The sequence below is a fragment of the Channa argus genome, chromosome 6 (genome assembly GCF_033026475.1).
Source record: "Channa argus isolate prfri chromosome 6, Channa argus male v1.0, whole genome shotgun sequence".
Classification (NCBI taxonomy): domain Eukaryota; kingdom Metazoa; phylum Chordata; class Actinopteri; order Anabantiformes; family Channidae; genus Channa; species Channa argus.
Genome location: NC_090202.1, coordinates 27,457,028 through 27,478,843, shown reverse-complemented (window position 1 = coordinate 27,478,843; position 21,816 = coordinate 27,457,028). Strand labels below are relative to the sequence as shown.

Here is a 21,816-nt window from a genome sequence, read left to right as displayed (position 1 = left end):
GATAAGGTAGAAAGACTATACAAGTGCAGACCATTTACCATCTGTACTCATCTATCAAGTCTCAGATGCTTCACATTTTTGATTACTGCCATTGCATACAGTATCCTTGCAGAGGCATGTACTGAGCATCATGCTACTTCTACTGCAAGTGTTACTGCGAGGCTCTGAGGCAACTCTGCTAAAAACAGGGCTAAATCACAAACTATACAAATTGAGCAGGTACATATATTACTTGAATGTACACTGATGACTCCAAGTACTATATGTAATGTTTATCAGTGCTACGCACATGAATTTACATGTACTGCTGTACACATACTGCAAATTTACAATTCAAGTCTTTACACAGTAGAGACAATGCAAATAAAATGAGTCAAAAAAGTGAAACACGGGCAAATGAATGTACCTCAAGTTCACATATAAGGCAATACAAATAGGCAAGTAGGTTCTAAAAACCATTGCACTTCAAAAACTGATTACAGGTAAAGCAATAATGAGCCGGTGTTTATTCTACTAAAGACAAAAATCAGTGCATTTTCGTGGGTGTTAAAGAGTGGAGAGTTCCACCTGTTAGTGTTGCCGCTCTACCCAGTTGCTTTCACACATACTTCAAGATGTCTGTGGGACGATTTTAGGAGTTGTTAACATCACATTTGAAGAAGCAGGGGAGCAATTTCAGGTACCCGGAAACTGGAACTGCGCCCGGCTGTGTCAGAGGTTAAATATTGCACTTTGACAAGTAAATAATTCTTACAGATGCACCAGTTCACATTTGGCAACAGTGCTGCAAATTGAGTGAAATATTGAAACCAACAGTAGATAGTAATCAGCCTGTGTGACAATCTAATCTCATCCAGCACTAACACATCACTAGCAAAAAGCTGGAGAAATCGACCAGAGGATGAAGATGACAAATGCAACTTTTTTTGGCACAACAAGATCTGTCCTTGATGTGAAATGTCTCACTGACGGGTTGTTGGTTCAAAAAATATTTGTTTGCCCTTTAAACAAATACTACATGTTGTACTGAATGCTTATGTGGGTTACCATACATTACATACAGAGGGTAGAAAAGGTCCAGTTAAGAATGCGAGATGTTGGAGTAATGAGATGCTCCCTCGCTCCACACAGCCATTTCCTTTAATAGCAAAGCAGTTGTGGTTTACTTTGAGCCTTGTAGTGCAGAGTTATGGCCGTAAGAATAAAAGGGAATATTTTAAACAAGATAATAAATAATGAGGCATCAAACACTGAGATGCTTGGCTTGTGAATGATTCAACTAATTGTACAAACAGTCTGGTGGATGATCAGCAGCTATAATCGGCGGAAGAAGAGGCTGGTTTCCAGTTCTGAATTTTGTGACTGAGCATGAAGCAACTTTGACCAAAGGCAAGAGAGAGAACAATTGTTGATATAAAACAGTGTCAAACTAGTGTTTAGACAAAGTTATGCAAAATAACGTTCTTGATAATCTAGTGCCAAGAGAATGAACCAAGGGGAGATGTGTTTAGATACAAATTCTGCAGTTTAGAGAAAAGAACCATCTGATTTTTTTTTGGCAGCAATCTACGTGTCCACTTAGTTCTGGGTAGTAACTACCATCACACAGTCACACACAAAATGTACTATAGACCGAGTCTGGTACTGTTATAATATCCCACTTTGCAGACACGGATGGACTGCTGTTTCACTGCTTCTACAGATATTTTTAAAAGCGCTTATTCGCCTCGTTACTCCCATTGCAGGACTGGGTGTACTGGCTTGTATGTGGGTAGAGAAATGTAAGGTTGACACGTGTACAGTCAAAGTAGAGAAATGAAACCTACAAATACTAAAGGCCATACTGTACCAGATTTTAGACCTGGCAGTCAAAATGAATCAGATGCTGAGTAACTGAGGTAAGTCAGAGACAACACACTATGAAGGCACACCTGAAGCCATCATCATGTCAATTCAATAATAGCCGACATCTCAACAAACTCATCATTTAAATGCCATTGGTGATTTAGAGAGGAAGTCCAGTCCATCCTTCCAGATAATGCCAACTCTTATCAGATAATATTTACACATATATTATTCATAAACCTTTGGTCTGGCAGTGGATAGCAAGCTACAGAAGTGGTAGTTCCATTAGAAGATGTGTGGCCTGCTCCTCTGTGTGCATGCGTTTTCGGCTGTAACTCAACTCAGGTTTTTGTTTTGCGTTTCTTGTCAAAGTGAGTACCTGATAAGCCTGAAGCAAACCTTCATCTGCAGGACTAATTCAATCTCTTCATCAACTGCCACTTTTATCTGTCATTGTTAAAGCTATTCATCCATCCTTAAGCAAACATTAATCACTCCAACTTCTTTCCCTATCCATTAATGCAGATTCCATCCATTTACCTGGGCCCAAACTCTGCATGTTTCAATTGTAATTTCTCACAGTGCAAATGAAGTTCAGTAACTGATGCAGACTCAAGCAGGTACAAGTAATGGATTTCACTTCCTCATTTTGAGTTGGTCAAGAAATTGCTACTTAACTAATCAAAACAAGATACCATATTTAGACTTGCAGTTGTATTTTAAAAAGTAACTGACTTACCATTCTGTCATCTGGTCACCAGGTCAATGAGTCCTGACACCTGAAACCAGAATAAAATTTAAAAGTGTTAATTGTTTTTCACAGCTCTTTTTAAGAAATATTGCTGTATCATTTCAGTAATTAACTTCAGGTACAGTAATGTCAGAGACACTCGACAGGTCCTGAGAAAATCCTGCAGCTTTTAAGAAACTTTTGATCTAGTGTTTTGTGATTTTCAGGAAGGCAGATTAAGCGATGCACCCGTTTATAGGATCAGATTTGGTACATCTGAAACTGTTTGTGAGGAGTTGAAGGGACTCTATGCAAAGCTGAAAAATGACTGCACACGGAGCAGAGCAGAGACATTTGTGCTCCACCCCTGGACTGACTTGTGGAAAACTTATGTTTTTCATTATTATTAAACTTTGTTAAACACACCCTGAAACCCCTGTTATTGGGTAAACATGATTACATAGAGATACATACAGATTACATATGACTTCCCTACCCTGTGTCTGGGCCTATTTTGGTTCTTACATAGGGTGGACATTTTCACACATATACAGTGCTAGTTGCAAAGTCCCCAGGTAGGAAAGAGTAGGGTCTACACATCACTGCACAACCCACACGGGTTGAACTAAAATTTATCTCAAAATGCAGGATTCAAATGACACGTTATACTAATTAGTCTACCTGTCTTTACACAGTTTTGTACACTCTAAAGCATTTGTTAAAGCGGAGATAGCAAAAGGGGCATGTCATGCAGAGGAAGTTATGAGTCATATTTGATGTTGCGAGAATATAGCTGAACCCATTGAGTCATCATGACACCAATTCTTATTTCATCTTTTAGCATTTGTTGCCAAACTGTGCCTCTTTGCAATAAAGCAATGCCAAAACGAAGCGACTCAGACTCAAATTGATTCATTTTAAAGATGCCGAGGCAGCTGACAAGTGGATGTCATCCATGAGAAGGGATGAAGAGACGCAACAGCAGAAGAAATTACAAAGAGAGTTTTGTTGCATCTACGTGTCTACGTATTCAACAAATGTCTTAAACATACGAGACAGAGGAGGAGTGACATTCCATAAGACAAACAAAAGATGCAAAGAGGGCAATTTAAAAACTGAGCAAAAACAAGCTCAATAAATCACATGAATACAGAGCTTTTCTGTCTTCCATGTTCTTCTCCTCTCCTCATTTGTCCCTACTTTCAATATTTCTTCCCTTCACCTATTCTTTCCATACCATCCTGAAGAGGAAAATTCAGTGTAGACTGTCAAAAAGCATCCTTAGGCTGACCCCCTCAATGAAATTGGACTACTTTGAGCTTTAAAAGCCATGGCTAGTCTGATCTTGACAGAGTATCGCTAACATCACAGAGGGCACTCAATGTCCTGCAGTAAAGATGCAGTGCTTCTCCGTTTGAGAAGGCAATGTTAGGTAAAGGTTATGTTAAGCATTTAATGGTCAGGTGCTTGGATGAAATGCCTGCAGCTAAGCTGTGTTTCCATCAGCCTCACAATTAAAGTATCATGTTCTAGTGTCTGAAGGCTTTACGTGACTCTGCATGCTGCAGGAAGTCAGCCTTATTTGGTGTGGCACCCACAGTACTTCTCACTGACCTGTGATAGGAGGTTCCATGCTTTACTTTGAGCTCAATCACTCACAAAGACAAACAAGCAGCACCTAAATTGTTAATGACCATCCTCAGAGGGTTTTTGTGTTCTTATAATTGAGCATTAACATGATAGACAAAGACACAGCACAGACCTTACACAGTGCAGCTAAAAACATCCGTCTCAGTCTCACTTTAGTTACAACCTTTGCAAATAAAGGTTATATTACATGACAAACAGAGTTTATTATTAAACCAAATTACTGTACAAAACATGAACTTCAATAATGACCTGTCAAAAGAAACCCACAAAGTTCACACAAAAATGTGAAATTAGGTTGTATTAAATGGCTCCCCATTTAATAGAGCTCAGGTTGTGGCCTCAGTGTAAAAAAGAAGCAAAAGCACACGGAAAGTATGGTGTTTAATCTAAAAATAAATTCCAGAAACTCCTTTAAGAGTTATCATGTGTGTGCAGAAAAATGGCAAAAACCGATTAAACACAACATTGAACATTGCTAGATAACCACAATAGCATCTAAGATATACCCCCATCAAAAGCTAAAATTAAAATGCCAGATCATAGTACTTTGACATACACATCAAAATCATGATTTTAAATAAAGTAGGTATGATGTGAGCAGAGGCTCAGTTACTAGAGTGGCTGTCCACCGACCATAGGGTCAAAGGTTTTCTCCGACCGAAGAGTCACTGGGCAAGACACTGAAGCCTAAATTGCCCATCCCCGTCCCCCAGACTTTAACAACTTCCTGACAGGAGTCTGTAAATGGTCCACATCATTTCCCATATGAGATACCACAGCTGCAGAAAATGATCACATTATGGTGGACTGTGGTGCAGTTACTGCTCTCTGCTAGATTTAGTTTGGCCATCGTATCACCAATAATGACACACGGGAACAGTGAATGTACATGCTCGTGTGTGAAAATGTTTGTTTTTTGAAACCACTGCTCAGAAAGTGGCAAAAAACCCTTGCGACACACAATGAGAACACTTCAAGACACAAGTGCACATATCAAAACGCTGACAGCAGCTATGCAAGCTTAAGCAGACCACAGCATGGTCTGTAGACCACTGTGTCTACAGCAGTGGTCATGGTTGTTCAGATTATCTGAAGAACGTCCTCCGTGCAAACAAGCACTCACTGATACTGCTATGTTAGGAATACCTTCAGTGTGCCATCATTAACAGGCTCTGGAAAGTAGAAGCAGACTTTGATGCTAAGTAAAGGAGAGTGCTGGAAGGAAGGCGTATGCTCTATTATGTGGTCTTCCTCGGTTGGTATATGGGCTAATGGCATGCAGCGAGCAAAGTTTTACTGCTGATGACAGCGCAGAGTTTGAAGTACCAGCAAAGAAGTAAACAACAGAAGTGCTGAGACATGAATACATTTGTAGTGGGACCAGCAGACTGGACCAAGTCCACCGACATACACACAGTACAGCCTTCAGCCTGCCAAGCACACACGCTAAGGGCTAAGTCAAAAAGTCTAAGAGAAAAATACCAAGACAAAATAAGTAAACACAGACCTAACGTCTTTGGTCTAGTTAGAAAAAAGGAGCTTTCAGCTAAAGGGCCCAGTGGTTTGGCTGACTGTAAACCAATCAAAGATCCAAAGTGAATTTTCCATTGATTGGTAAACTAGTTGGCTTATTGGCTCTTCATTTCTGCTAAAGTAGCTTATCTTACTTAGGTTCTTTGATTTAATAGTAAATGAGGCTGGTGTACTTAGTAATGTGACTTAGCTTAATTTCCACTGACTTAGGTTAACTTACTTAGATTTGCTGACTTACTAGTAAATGAGGCTAACGTAGGTTAACTTGGGTTAGCTAAATTACCACTAAGGCTAGTGTACTTAGCAATTTGTGCTAAGTTAATTTCTGCCTATGAAGGTTAACTTACTTACATTAGCTACTTTGCTAGTAAATGAGGCTAGTGTGCCTAGTTATTTGAGCTAGCTTAATTTACTGCTAATGTTAGCAAACTTGCTAGTAAGTAAGGCTAGTTTACTGAGTAATTTAGCCTTCATTAGTACAAATTTAGATTAGCTTTGCTTACTAGTAATTTAGGTTATCACAATGTATGTGTTACTTCATAATGTGAACTGCACAAACAACTTGAGAAGTAGTAGAACCCAATGTACCTGAAGTACTCGGTAGTGCATCAAGTTGAGATTGTAGCATTTCAACAGGCAGCCATTTTGTCCCATTTTGTCCCAGTTTTACCGCCACAAGCCACAAGTCCACCTCAGACTAAAAGATGCAGTACAGGGTGAGATGGCCTCTTATGCTTTTCAACCAGGAAGTGGAAGAGGCCACTAGTACTGTCAGGAGGGGGGAGGGGGGGGTTCACTTTGTTGAAATCTTACATTTTCAATTTAGACTTTGAACAATACCATAAATATGGACTCCAAATGATACTGTTTTTAAAATCGCAAACAGATTATTTCCTATATCCTGTTCATACTGTTTTGTCTAAATTTGGTTTCCGCACATTCAAAATGAAAAATATCTCCTTAGCACAAACATTAACTTCACTGATCGGTTACTTGCTCATTTTGTCTGTCATCCAAACTGTACATATTCCCTGAAAGTGGCTAGAAACAGCTGTCTGCTGCTCAAAATGCAACGCTTGACTCATGCAACACGTAACAACTTAAAGCTTTGTTTGAAGAAATATTTCTGGAATAAATGAAGGTTAAAGAAATAATTTGAAAGACCAGTATAATAGTACAGAAGGCCACAACTGTGACTCATTATTACCAACAGCAGCCTGTCTCACTGCACTGCTGCAGCTCATTAACACCCCCCACACCCTCGTGGGGCTTCTCCAGACGTAGTTGGCTATCACGCAGTCAAACACACTTCATACGTTCACCATCGCTCATATACAGTATATGATGTTTTTGTTTAAAAACCATCCTTTGCACTTGCAGCTGAAGAAATGATAGAGTAGTTGGTTGATGAAAAAACATTTGTTTAGTCTATCATTCTATCAGAGTCCAATTTTGCTTGTTTTATCCAGCCAACCCAGCTACATATTTCGTTTGTAAATATATCAAACAAAATTTAGACGTTTAGGTTGACTGATGTTAGTGGGTGGAAAACTATATATATTTAGTGTTGGATGAATTAAATAAAAGTAAAAACAAAGTGATGCTCTCAATAATCTTAAGGAAGCAGCCAAGTAGTATCGCATTTGAAATCTGCCTTAAAGGTGAAACATTAAAACTACTGTGTGATGGTTACATTCTCCCACATGTGGCCTTGAGTTTTAGTTGAGATGTTTCACCTCACAATATCACCTGGACATGGAAAACATGAATATTCGCTGCACTAATGAAGTCAGCACTAGGCACTGTCAACTGAACAGGTGGAGGAGGACAGGTGCAGTTTGTCTGTGACCGCATTAAAAGATTTTAGTGTTTCACTACACAGATGGATTAAAAAAAAACATATTCACTAAAACCATGATTGATTTCAGCTTTAATAGAGTCTCTGAATACACCTGCACCCAGTGACAATGAGCCATGGCCACATTAATGACTTATAGAGCAGCATCCAGAAGGCCACATCACCTTGACAGTGAATGCATCCATAAAATGTCACAGACTGGGCTGAGCTCACTCTATTGTCTGTTCTCATGGCCTAGTGTCACCTGTGTAAAATGGATGTTTCCTCCAAACACATCTGCCCAGCCTTTCTCTCCTCACCCACTGCCGTCTCTTCTCTAATTCTCCCACATGCTGTTCCCCTTCTGTTTTATTTCTTCTCCTCTTTCTTTCTCCCTTCTTCCCCCCTATAGGTTTGTGCACCTCTCCTTATGCAACATGCCCGTTTAAGCTGAGAGCCTGCTCTTCTTTTCTTTTCGGTTCATTCATTTCTTCAGCTGACCCCTCTCTGACTCCAGCATTTTCAGTCCTTAGTTGCATCGAGTTACAGCGTGGCTATTCCTGGAGCTTAAAAATGCAACTGCACACCGGGGCTACTAACATAAAACATACAGATTGCAAACACTGAAATGCTTTTCAACGCTGGCAGAGGTTGGTGATAGTGGAGAAAACACCAACCACTTCAAAAAAAGCCATGTCATCTCCTTTGCAGTGCATAGAGTTCGTAAGCTCTATTTTGAGCTACCTTTAATTGAGATCGAGTGGTGGTGTGATATGTAATGCATCGTTTTTGAATGCTTCTGTATAGTCTTCCTCCATTTCGTTCTAGACACAACTATCACACGACAGATAAAGATCTGCATCCCAGGTGCCATTTGCAGCTTATAGGCAATACACTTTGGTTAAGGTGATGGAGGGTTTGTGCTACTAAAAACATGGTTTGTTGCAGTGTAAGTACATAGAAGACAGGGAAGCTCTGACACTGTGCTCCACTGCAGTCAATCTGTTTACGCCCACCATCAGCCACAGCATCCCCACACCGAAGCTACATCCCGACTGGTATAGGGAGTGTGTGAGTGAGACAGTAAGAGGTGTTTGACTCTGGTTCATCTGACTGCTCTCTGTGTGTGCATGTCTGTGGGTCTTTCTATGTGCTCTGTGCTATGTGTGATTCAGGGTAAGTGATGCATGCCTTTGGTGTGCACCCATGCATGCATCTGTGTGTTTGTGTTTCTGTGTGTGTGTGTCAGATTGATTCTGTGTTGATTTCTGCCATCTCTTCTTCATGAATGATTCAAAAGGACTCCAAATAAAAAATTGTCTCTCTGACCAGCCTGCTTTCCATCTCTAAAGCCTCCTCTCTCTTTCTCCCACACACACAATTGAACTCTCCATCTCCCTTGCCATATGCCACTTTGGGACTATGTATGTAGAGTGCCTGTGTGTCTGAACACATCTGTGGGTGTAAGTGAGCCTCTATGCTTTTCACGCATGCATATGTGATTGTGCGTGTGTGTGTGTGTGTGTGTGTGTGTGTGTGTGTAGCTCCTCAAAAAAGCGGCCTGAGGCTGTGGCCAGATCAGATTGAGTTGGCAGTGCAGCACAGTGAGCAGCGATCAGAAGGAGATGCTCAGCCTTAATCTGATTGCGGCTCGAAACTCTGCACACTCAACTGGCTGGGAACCACAGATGTGCACATGCACCCATACAAACACAACCACACACACAGAGGGCAGCCAAGGTGCTGTTTACCTAAAAAATGCAGGTCTGCTATCCCAATAAAAAAAATACAAAGATCTCTGAATAAGAAAAACTGAGTAAACCAACAAATGGTTTTAAGCTGCTAAATTGTTGTCGATTGATTAAATCTGGAAGTGTCCAGCTGGATAAAGTGCGACAGTAACTCACTTGGTGAAGCTCCAGCTCCATTTTGTAAAAGCAAAGCCCTTTTAAAGCATTTTGTCCACTTATCATAGATCCATGAACTGTCTGTCTCTCCATTAGTTTGCTCTCTAGCTTGATAGGACAGTAAATGCTGCAATAGTGCAATATTAGAAAGGCACAGGAATCGTTTGATACATTTAATAGAAGACAAGAGCTGAATCAGAAGCAGTATGAAGTTTATTATATCACAAATAGGCTTCGCATCTGCTTAGTCTCTCTTGAAAATGATACAGTAAATGGTTTAGGAAAGTGTGCAAGATATACATGAAACTTGATGCACTGCATAAATGTCTGTTTCAGGAATGGTTGCTAAAATAGATGTTTTTAAATAAGATGTTATAGTTAAAAACTTGATTTACAATCATGACTGATTTTATACATCATTTGTTGATATATTAGTATCTTCAGCCCCTAAGCTGAAAATGCAACTTTACATTCTGTAAGAATCAGAGTAAAAGAAGCTCTGAATGCCTGGTTATCCAAACCTCTCAGGCTGTTTATGATCCACAGTGAGCAGTTTGTTCAAATTTAAATCACAAAATGTGTAAATCGATACAACAAAGCAGAACACGTCTGACCTTTGCAGTTATCAGTTATCCCCTGGTAATGAAAGCCACTCTCTTGAAATAAATATGGCTGAGAATGAACAGCTTTATAAAGTGACTGTGTAGCATAGAGGTCACAGTGTCTTTGTCAGCCATAAATTAACTCATAAGTTAGCAGGAAATGAACTATAATCAACGCGTCAATTAAGGGAAAGTCCTCAATTTGCTTGTGAAGTCATTGCAAACCTCCAGGTGAACACAAACAGACTGCGGTCCACAGTAGTGACCACACCATTTATTAGACCAGGTACAGGACTCTGCATGACAAAGAACCAGATCCTATCCTGGCTGTCACTGGGTGAGAGGCGGGGTCCACCCTGGACATGTCTCCAGTCTGTCTCAGGGTCAGCACAGAGAGACATACACAGACAGACATCCATTCATACTCACACCTAGGGGCAATTTAGATTCAGCAAATAACCTATAACATTCTCGACTGTGGGAGGAAACTTAAGTATATCGAGCAAACCCACGCAGGTGCGGTGAGAACAAGCAAACCCCACACAGAAAGGCTGCAGCGGGCTGGGGATTCACACCCACGACCTTCTAGCTGTGAGGCGGCAGTGCTAACCACTCCAGCAGCAAATATCCCAACAACATATACAAAAAAACCAAAAACATTAATTCCAGAACATTCTGTGGATTGAGTGCTCACACAGCAGCATCCTGATGTTGGTTTTAGCAACAGCCTGTTCCATTTAAGAAACACTCTTTGTGCATCCATGGATGCTGCTGTATTCTGTTACAAAAACACACATTAATCCGGCGTCAGAGTCCTCGCAGAGTCAAAACAAGCCATGCAAAATGAAAGACGATGGAGGATTAGTTTAACCCAGCAGAGTGCAGTCAGCAGTCTGCTACAGTACATCAACACTGGAGCTTGGAGCCACCACTGTTTACAACCACTGCACTGCTGCTGTCTGCAAACCAGCCAGTGAGGTGTTGATAGTCTTCAGTGAGATTTTCCCTCCCTGTGGTTAGTCGATACTTTCAACATTCTTCCCATTGAAAGTGTAAACATGCCTGAGTAATTGAAAGTCTTAGACTCTGACATCCCTGATGCATCGTTGGACAGCTGACCTCGGTGCATGCTCTGGCAACAGACACTCGTTTGAGTTGGTGGACATGTGCTGTGAAGCGCACACCAAATCCATAAGGGAAGAGATACTATAGGAACATAAATAAATAGTTGATGTGAGTAAAAAAAAATCATTTATTTTCACTAGGAGAGGCAGCGAGGACAGAGGGACATTTGGACAGGCAGGTGAGACAGATTTAAAAGCACGAGCAGGACGTGTTTGTGTTTCATTGAAAACTGATGATGTGTGTCACATTTACATTAAATCGTGTTTGCAAAACAGGGCCACACTGGTAAAAGCCTCAGGGAGCGAGCGGAAACATTAGGACTGCTTTGCCGCCCATATTTCAGCTTAATATGCCATATGGTGGGCTGTTAACCCTCCTCTATTGGACCTTGATAAATACTCTGATCACTAAAATACATCGGTTGCACAGCATTGTTGAAATCTTTGCCATTTGCCATTTCATTTGAAATTGTTGTATTTCTAAAATATTGATCTTTTGGTTTTTGCAATTTTTCTTCTTCGGAACAGCCAGATGCTGCGCAGCACCCTTCCCGTTCACCGATCGAGTCACACCAGGCTGAGAGAGCAAACTGTGACACTGTCCCCGTCTGGCTTTGGTGAATGTTGTTGTTTCAAAGCAACAAAAGTCACTTGCGTTGAGCTGCTCAACATGCAGAGAACACAGCTAGGGCCCCGTGTTCTCATTGTGCGCTACAAAGTCAAGAGAGAGAGGAGAAATGGAGGGCGAGGAGGGGGAGGCTTGGTAGACATGAGCACAATTCAGTGTGAAGTTTTAAAAGGAAACTGGTGTAGAGAAGGTGACTCCAGTGTTTCCTCTGCTTTCCCCTGGAGAACAAACTAAAAGAAAGGACAGCTCCACCAATATCTGCCTTACAAAAGGACACAGAAAGAAAAAGAAAAAAAAACTCCAAAGAATGCTGAATTATTGATGGGTTGGACATTTTTAACTATTAGGAGTTAAAAATGGGAGTTAAGTTGCATATTGGATATACAAGCATACTATTAGCCTTACAATAGAGTCTATTATACCAAAAAAAGGGTTTTAAATTTGACTTAAAACCTTTCAAGTCATTTTGCAATTGTGCCACCTGTTTTGAGAGTGTTCCTCAAGCTCAGGTCAGGGTCCACCGGGGCCCAGTGTGCAGTTAGCTTCAATATTTGTGTTTTTTTTGGTTGCAGGGCTGAGTGAAAGACACAAAATGGAGAATGAAACAAAAAGAATGAAACACACTTTCTTTACGATGTGTCTACGCAACCGATACCAAACGCAGATGCCCCTAACTGCTAGTGCTAATGGAACAGCTAGCCTTCACCCAATAGGGAGGGAAATCATCAGGGTTAAAATGAAACTTACAGTTCAAAAAACAGCAATGCTGCACAAACAATGTACAAGTGTGGGATGAAGTAATAAGTACAGGAGAAAATGTTTTAACAAGCCCGGGGCTCAGTGTGACAGAGAGTTTGTGAAATTTGTGCCCCCAGTCGGATACAAGGAAGAAATCCAGGCCTGCAGGCATCTCTGCAGGAGCAAAACCCAAATCCTGCTGCTTATTTGTAGATCCACATGCTGTCTTACATCCCCCCCCCCCCCCCCCCCCCCCCCCCCCCCAACACCCGAATCTGCACACAGCAGCTGCACACCAACAACAAGAGGACAATTTGTGTCTTCTCTCTTTGGAAATGATCTTCCTTCCTCCTCTTACAAGTGGAATGTAACAAGACCCAACCCAATTTATATTTCATAGCACTGCCCCTCATTTTTAAGTACTCGCTTGTTTTGAGTTTCCCCTCAAAACAGAGTAACAAGAGGTAGTGGTTGAAATATCACTCTATGAACTCGGACAACCCTTCATCACCACTATACATCTTACTCTGCCGGCCTGCACTATTTTTCAAGGAGACATGCGATACTGAAAAGATTTAATAGAATGTGGAAATATGACTGTGGAAATGCAAGATTGTCTTGTTTGGTTAAGGTTAGGTCACTAACTGGGTGTTAACATTTGCTAAACCGATGTTAGCAATTAGCTCGTTATAGTTTTGTTCAGGAAATGTACATAAAGCTGGCAACTGCATTTAACAAGCTAAAGCAATTATGTGCTAAACGTGTTTATTACAGGTCAGTTAGAGAACCAATTACATTTCTTCATAACCCTTGATCTGGAGCCACCCTCCATGTGAAGGGCTACATAGCCCTAACATTATGACTTTAGATTAGAGTCCGGTGGCAGGTCAGCTGTACAGCAGCACCACTGGAGCAAGCAGCAAATCCAACGTCGTGCTAAGAAACTGGCAGCCTGCAAGACTTTTTACCCACGACTGCAATAGTTTAAAACCCAAAGCTAATAAGCCAAATGAAAAGTAATCACAATAATAGTACAAAGACCAATCGTGTTTCCATGCTGGCTGACACACTCCAAAGTCCACTGGCTTCTTTAAAGCTGAGCAGGTTTCACAAACACATTGACCAAAGTGCACAACAGTGTTTGGCTGAAAGCTTCTCACCCTGGTTTGCACACAGTACAATGCTTTTATCATCCCGAAAAAGAAGCCCGGTCACAGTGTAACGATATTACAATCATCCACAGAGCACTGACAGGATTACCAGTTTCACTGTTCTGCTCTGACAGTTACATCACGGCATTTATGATATTATTTGAGATCAAACTGGTAGTGGGGAAACAAACAGAGGAGATCAAATTGATGTTTTCAAATGTGCACTTTGATGTGACATGGAGCTTTTTAAGAGGATGGAGGAGAAGAGGTAGAAAGAGAGAAGACAAGGAGAAGAAGAGCTAAGGAGGAGGAGGAAACGTGTGACGCAGAAGAGGAAAAGATGGATAAATGGGAGATAGATGGCTGCAAAGTGATCTGAAGCATGAAATGAAGAATGGAAGACGTTTTCCACAGCTGGGAAGCTCGTGCACCAACAATGGGAGAAGAAGACTAGAGGGCAGAAGTTCATGGCGTTTTCATCCCCAGCCTGTGCAGAGCACAGTATGACCTAAAGAGAGGCAGGAGGAAGGCTCATTCAGCCCCTCTGTGCTCTGGGTAATGTGAGCAGCGTTGCACAAAGCAGATGCTACACAGCGTCCACCCCTGCCCCTGCCTACTCCCTCCATCTTCTTTTTGGTGTAGCTCCATTTGTGTACACTGCTCTTTTTGCATCATCTCTGCTTCCCTGGTGACCTCCTTCAGACTTCCTTCCTCTCTTCCTCTCTGCACATTTACTCCTTCCTCCGTCTCAAATCTTTCGCTCAGAGCTCGGCGTCTTTTGTTTGCCTGAGCCTTGGCTCTGCGGGGGCCTCGTGGTGTCGCTTCCCTCTGCTCACAGGAGGCGACAAGAAGAGCAAACCTGAAATGAGGAAGAGGCGGCAGAGATGAAGGGAGGGTTGATGCTTGTGACAGGAACAATGAAACCAAACACGACAGCAGAAGAGGCAAAGAGAGGAATGAGAGGAGGAAGATGGCAGCAGAAACCTCAGGCGATCGTCTCGTTGAGTTGAGAGGAGGTGGAGGATGATCGGAGACTGGATGACAGTGAGGAGGAATGGAAAGGAGCTAAACGGAGGTTAAAGAGAAAATGAGAGCAGAGGAACAACAGGTAAAGAGGCTGAAATCGATTGGCCTTTTCAATCGGAATCAACAGATGTTTTCACTGAACGTCAGCTCGGTGACACCAACAAGAAACACTTGAAATTAATTTGTGAGGCAGAAAATGTGCGTTTGCATCAGCTCTTAATCACTAAACAGCTCTCGCTGCCTTCACGCCGCCTTCCATTAAGTCATTTTCTTCAGATATCAGTGCCGCTCCTCTGTAAATGAGTGGGTGACGGAGAGGAGCTCCGAGGTGTGAAGGATGGTCGGTGGGGGAGTAAAAATAGAATACAGGAGCAGAGATGAATGTTGCAAATCTTTTTTTTTTTTTATGTCAAAACAGCTGAGAAACAAGGTACAAGTTGTTTTGTTTTCGGTTTGTTGTTATTTATGCAGATGCTATAAATCACAAATATCCTTTTTTATTCTAACATCACAGTTGAGCAAAGCCAATTTATTGCTCCTAGAAATAAAATACAATTCAAATTGCGCGTTGCTATTTGCAGTATGAGTAGTAATTTCTGAACCTTGGGCTCCATAAGTAGGAGGAACGTACTGCACACGTCACATTAGCTGGAAGCATGTTATACAAGACAAAAAGGGCAGAGAATCTTTCAGACTTCCCTTAAATTTTGTGTCATAGGGGATTCGCTCAGCCACTGTGTACTGTAAAGAATGTGAGTGTGTAGTAGTACATACTGTAAAGTACTGATGAGTCAATATTATTAAGCAGTAAAAAGACAAAGACAATGTGGAGCCAACTATGGAGTCGACAGAGGGACAGGAAGTGAAATAAGTAGGCAATGTTCAAGTAAAGCTGTAGTTACTGTAGGTCTGACTCCATTGTCTCCGATATCAGTCGTAAATATTAAACATGTTTAAAATAATCGTGGTGAGAACGACTGGGTCTTAAGGCTGAAGAGTAGAATCTTTACAAAGCGCACACTTAACGATTCATGTCTTGAGGGGTGGGTTCTTTCTGGGATTTAATAGATATGGCAGAGGGACACTGACATAATATGGTGTTTTCCTCCATGCCAACATGTATTAATTTGAGATGGTTCATCACTCTTTTCTTCAGTTCTTCAAAGATCTAGTAAGACTCAAATGAAGACGAGGGAGGATTTGGTTAACATGAACAGAGCTGCCAGATTCCTTCTCCCAGCTCCCAGTCAGTTCTCCTCACGCCACAAATCCATTTTTCACGGATTCTGATCTGTCTCAAAATGCTCGTCTGCTGCTGGTCTCTTCCATGTGGAGCAAGCTCCCAATTCAGTTCAGTTATAAGTTTAGTAATACGGTGTAGAAATGAGGATTGTGATCCATAATTCTTTAGTGAGCTCAGTATTGGAGAAAACATCCAGAGAATAGAAAGTGGTTCGTTTCTCACAAATTCTTCAAACTCTAGATTTTTAGAGAATGCTAAAATAAATTATTACTGGTCATTTAATACCAGTTTATCAAACATGAATACTAAAAATACTGTGATGAAATAATAGTGCAGCCTTTTAAATGCTGTACATTCTTTGTGAAACTAATGAGAGGGAGCGAAATAAAAAGATTAATGAAGAAAAACTGATTCAAAATAACCTTCTGCTGAGCGTGGGTCGCTGCTGTCCTCTGCCTGGCTGAGGGGGAGTTTCTGAAGAGCGCATCTAATCACGGCGAGGCCACAATCCATTTTTAAACTCAAGACAGGAGACAAGGACAGCGAGCCGATGGACGGAGCAGGGGAGAGAAGAGGAGGTGCTGTAGCAGCGGAGTGTGGCGAATCGACCGGATGGTGACAGTGGAGGATACGCTGCTGGGCCTCCTTCATTTCATTTTACTGGGTCACATTTACATCAAAGGATCTCAGCTGGTTTGGTGCCGTGTGGGTGAAGGTTGTGTGTGTTTGAAGTAAATGCAAGTTGAAGTGCGTGGACGTGGTACGTGTGTGTGTGTGTGTGTTTGACCGTCAGTAGCAGTAGCAGTCAGTTGTATCATCTCTGCAATAATAATTTTGTTCTTACTGTGAGACTGGTCCCAGTGTTACACAACAAACAGCCCGAGTCTCTTTTAGCGGGTTGATTGTGTTACTGTAGCTTTGTGGTACACTTACGGATTCCAGTTGTGTCCCACAAACAAGTTCTGACCTCTACTTCCTTAGCACCAAACTGCCTAAGATCCATTAAAGATTTCTCAGGAGATGGTGGAGACCAAAGCAGAGCTAAAAACAATGATCCGTAATAATAACTATCACTATCCCAACTCCTAAAAACTATGATTGTCTACAGTGAAACTGCAGGAGCGATCATGTTTCTGAGGGAAAATTTGAAAAATTAAATTTGAGAAAAATCCTGAAAAAACTAGCATTAGAAATGGTGCTTGGACATATGCTATTTTCATCTCACCCTACTCTGGACAAGTCAAACCAACTCATTAACGTTCTAAAAGAGCAGAATGTAAGTAAAATGCCATTTATTGTGGTGAGATTGTTGTTTCACCATACTTCTGTATTGTTATGCTGCATTATTAGTTCATATTATTTCATGTTTGTGTCTAGTTTACAAATAAAAGCTTAAATATTTACTGTTAATGTGTTTGTTATTTAAGAAAAACAAAACTAAAAATGGCTTATTTACTCCCACATCTGTGGAGTCACACACATGTCACGTGGCATTTCTGCCAAACTTTAAGTCCCAAAATGTCATTTGACAATTTAGAAATTGACTTTAGTGTATTTATGAAGTTTATTGTGATCAAAAGAATCAGTAAAAGAGGATGTTGTGGACTTACAGATTCTTCACATTGGAATCTGACTTGGATTTGTCTTAGTAGTAGTTTCATACAGATGACACACGTGGGTGTTTGTGTGTACAACACATACACATATATATTTATAGTGTAATGTCAAAGTATTTATTTAGCACATTTCTGTCTAAAGGTAAAGTGTCACAGTCAGTCTACGTTAGACTGTGTGCCATGAGCGCCCATACACACAAATAAAAGACATTTAAGTGCAGGGACAAAATGGACGTTGTACTGCAAGATCAGATATTTTGGTGAAAAAAATACTTGAAATGTTTAAAGTAAACATATTTGATATTTGAGTATAAGGGTCAACGTACTGTCAGTGTTAGAAATGCAATTCCATTTTTCAGGAGAGAAGCTTTGAAACTACTGGCCTCACACTGCAAATAGCAAATATGAGAGAAGCTAATGGTCAGTGTGGTTTGAAAGTATTTTCTAGTGGAGAAACTGTTCTTTTAAAATCATTGATTTCCTTCTGATTATTTAATCAATAGCTACACTTTAAGTTGTTACAGCAGAAGTCAATTTTATCGTATTTAAAAAAGATAAAAGTTCATCCAACGCTGGGCTCAGTCTGCCCCTTAATCACGACACACTGACACTAAAAGTTAACAGAGCTTTTTTAAAGCGCTGAGAAATTTGACCCCCGCTGATGCATGAAGCTCCTCACAAACAACGAGCCACCTGTACATGTGTGTGGGTGTGTCCACGATGTGACAGCAGGCTCCCAGACCCACATCAGTCCCCCAGGCTCTGTCTCCTTTATATTACATACACCCCCCCAACACACACGCTCGACCCACAAATTCACCATTCCAGCCACGATGTGGAAACAGCAAGAGCTGCTGTGCGTGAGTGTTTGTCTTTGACCCTGATCAGGATTATCTACTGAATCACAAAGTCCAGCATGTCCACAGCAAGACGTGCATGAGTCAGTGAGTGGTCAACCACACTTAATACAATTTAAGTGCAGAAAAAAACCCATTGTGTGCATCTTTTTTTCCCGAACGTCTAATTATTCAGGGTCAAGCACAGATGCTCCTGTTCAGTCACACTCAGCTACACACACAAAACAGACACACACTGGTGCACGGGATTATTTACACAATCTCTCCACTTTAATTAGCAGCATTAAACCAGCCCCGGGTACTACAAGGGATGTTTATTGTCCTCATTTGCCTTGACAAATATACATTTGAGTCACTGCATTTCTGCCAGGATACGGATCAGGGACGAGGACTTCTTCGCTCCAGGGACCAGAGGTATAAAACTCAGTTCGGTTACAAGTAACTCTTTGGTAGAAAGGCAGACATCTCAACACGTTCTCACTGATGCCACAGGTTTTTTATTTTATAAATTACGTCGTTGCTTTAGGTGTCAGACATGAAGCACGACACCCGTGTAATGTGGATGTCGCCCGACTGCTCGTACGAGCTGGACTTTACAGGGGGACAGTTAAGCACCTGGTTGTATATTAATACTTCACTATGTGCACGTCGTCTCAGTTGTTATCCACTCAGGTACAGGCATTAGCAGTGAGTCAGGGTAGGAATCCTGCTGTCGTACACAGTGTGATGGTGCATTCAAAGTGCTATTTGTACATTTCAAAAGGAACAGAAGAAATGGGCTTTGAAAAAGAAATTTCTTACAGCTGGTCATAAAATATGCTTTGGGATGGTGGCAGATGTTTTCTAAAATACTCTGAAGCACAGTTTGTAGTCTTTATCTTATTTTCTCTCTCAATAATTAATCAGCCCAACTGTCTCTGCAGCAAAGACTAATGGACAAAAGAAGCGGTGTGTGGGAACAGTTAATCAGGAAAAGGTTTTAAAGCATAGGAACGTTTTCTCCTTTGCTTCCCAGTTCTGCACCGAGGTCAGAGGCAGTTAAGATTCGGGCTTCATGGTTCACATGAAGGTCATCCACTCACGCTGTCCATGAACAGTCAGCAGCAGGTGAAGCTCACTGTTTCTAAGGTTAATCGACGTCTTTCATCCTCCGCACTGACTGATGGGAAATAAAGACGTCTCATTGTCACACAGCTTCCGTCACGTTGTATTGACCGATTTCAGTGTGTTTTTTGTGTGTTTCCTCTGCAACTGTGTGTTTGTGTGTGTGGAGACAGATCTTCCAGCTGTGCATATTTCCACTCCCGGTCGACACTGTCCTGCTGAACATCTGTAACCACAGCAGCCATGGCTTAGAATAGAAAATGGAGAGCTTGTTGACTCTGCTGTCTTTGAGGTTAATCAGGACCACAGTCATCTAACAACACTGCACCGACGCACCAATTCATTTAGTTTCTCTCCTCCTAACAAATCTCGACTCTGTTGATCACCAGGGCTTTAAACTCTGTGTAACACAAAGCTTAGCATGCTGGTGATGTGGACTTTTGACCTGTAGTAAAATATGACAAGACTGAACTCCTCAAAAATCTAGATGTCAAAACTAATATTTGTCCTTTTATTGTCTTTTATTACCAGTGGGCATGAAAACATATTTTCCACATGTTTCAGTTATACGATCTTCTTCAGTCACTTGAAAACATGGTGACTGTAACATTTAATTTAAAAGCTTTGTATCTGTAGAGACAAGAATCCGTTTGTGAAGGTTGTTACCTCTTTGTTACACTGTGGAAAATGACTGAAGGCTAAATGTGAGATAGAACACACAGAAACATGATGAAACATTAATAAATTACAGCCGAACCAAAGAGTGCAGGAGTTTTCTGTGTGTAATGCAATTTGTTTGTGGCACTGACAAAATCCATGCTTCCACCAAACCTGTCCCTCACATGTTGGTGCGTACTGGAGGACAGAGAAGGCAACGGCTGCAATCCAATTACACACTCGATTACTGGCCACACAAATTCTCATCACTTGCTGCCCACATGCACGATCTTCCCAGCCTCCCTTAGGATCTTCTAACCTCAGGATTTTCATTTGGACCAGTGAATTTTAGGGTTGAGCATTGAGCTTTGTGTTTTGGGTGATTTAGACCAAGACAATAGTGCTGCCTTCACTGCATGTGTGTTGTGTGGTTACAAATATCTAACTGGGCTGCTGCAAACACACAGACACACACACGCACACGCACACACACACACGGATGGAAACAGACAAAGGCAGATTATTCTCTTCTCTCTAAAACAGGGATTAGTCAGATGTTCCTCTAATAGAAAAAATGGTCTAAATATTTTCTGTAATACACACACACACTCACACACACTCACACAGACACACACACTGTTACATGTGTGTGTATGTGTGCATGAGTTTGCGTCAGTGTGGATAGAGATGGAGATTTGCTGAGGTTAAAAATGGAGACTAACACAGGGTTGACCTCCATTTTGTGCGATATTGTGTGTGCAATCCTGTTGGTTTTGTGTTGACCACATGTGAACCCGTATTAACATTTCCAACTGTATGTGAGGAAATGACATAGTTAGACCAGAATACTTGGGAATGATGGAGGGTTGTGCTGTAATGGGGCTGGATGTCACCTGAGTATCACTGCTCACATAAAGTTTGCATCAGAGATTTGTTTAAAGCAATCTAAAGACAATAAAAGGAATAAAAAAAAGTAAAAAAGCCGACCCGTGCAGCACAGTGCCGACACCGTGGCACTGAGGCAGGACAGGAAGGTAAAGTCTGCTCACTAATTCATCCGCACTGTTTAAGCTGACAAGACTTCGGCCTTATGTCTACAGACAGCTGTTAGCTAGTGGAAGTGTTCTCCTGCAGGGACACTGTGAATTACCCAAAGCCTCACACTGTTCACATCTCAGGCTCAGATCAGTGTACACAGCTCCCCACATAGACCCCACCCCCTATAGATGTGACCTTTACATCTGCCCCCACAGTCGAGCACACATTACTACCCTGCTACATACAGTACTGCAGCTGGTCAACATTTATGTTACTTTTTAGTGAAGAGATTTCCCTGTCAAGACTTTGTTTTCTTGATTCATTCCTGTGTGCAGGTCTTTCTGCATCCAACTGTCTTTGAGATGAGACTGGACCAATTCACAGTCTCAGTATGAGATGTTTGTACTGCATTCATCCTTCAGTTAAAACACTGAACGCTGTAACTACTGTGAAAATACAGAAGTAAAAAGAAACTAAATGGAACTCCTGTCCATCAGACCTCAGGTTCTCATCAACAGACCATTTTACCC

The 21,816-nt window shown here is 41.4% G+C and overlaps 1 protein-coding gene across 9 annotated transcripts in view; it reads right to left on the bottom strand.

The window, feature by feature from the left end:
* Positions 1-21,816, bottom strand: part of si:cabz01090165.1 (uncharacterized protein LOC100333421 homolog) — a 277,606-nt gene that overhangs the window by 229,475 nt on the left and 26,315 nt on the right. For 8 of the 9 annotated variants that reach the window (XM_067506904.1, XM_067506900.1, XM_067506901.1 and 5 more), the window contains exon 2: positions 2,585-2,624. The exons of the other annotated variant lie outside the window; for it this stretch is intronic. The gene's annotated coding sequence lies outside the window, so the exon portion shown is untranslated. The remainder of the gene's footprint in view (positions 1-2,584; positions 2,625-21,816) is intronic. 9 annotated transcript variants of the gene reach the window in all.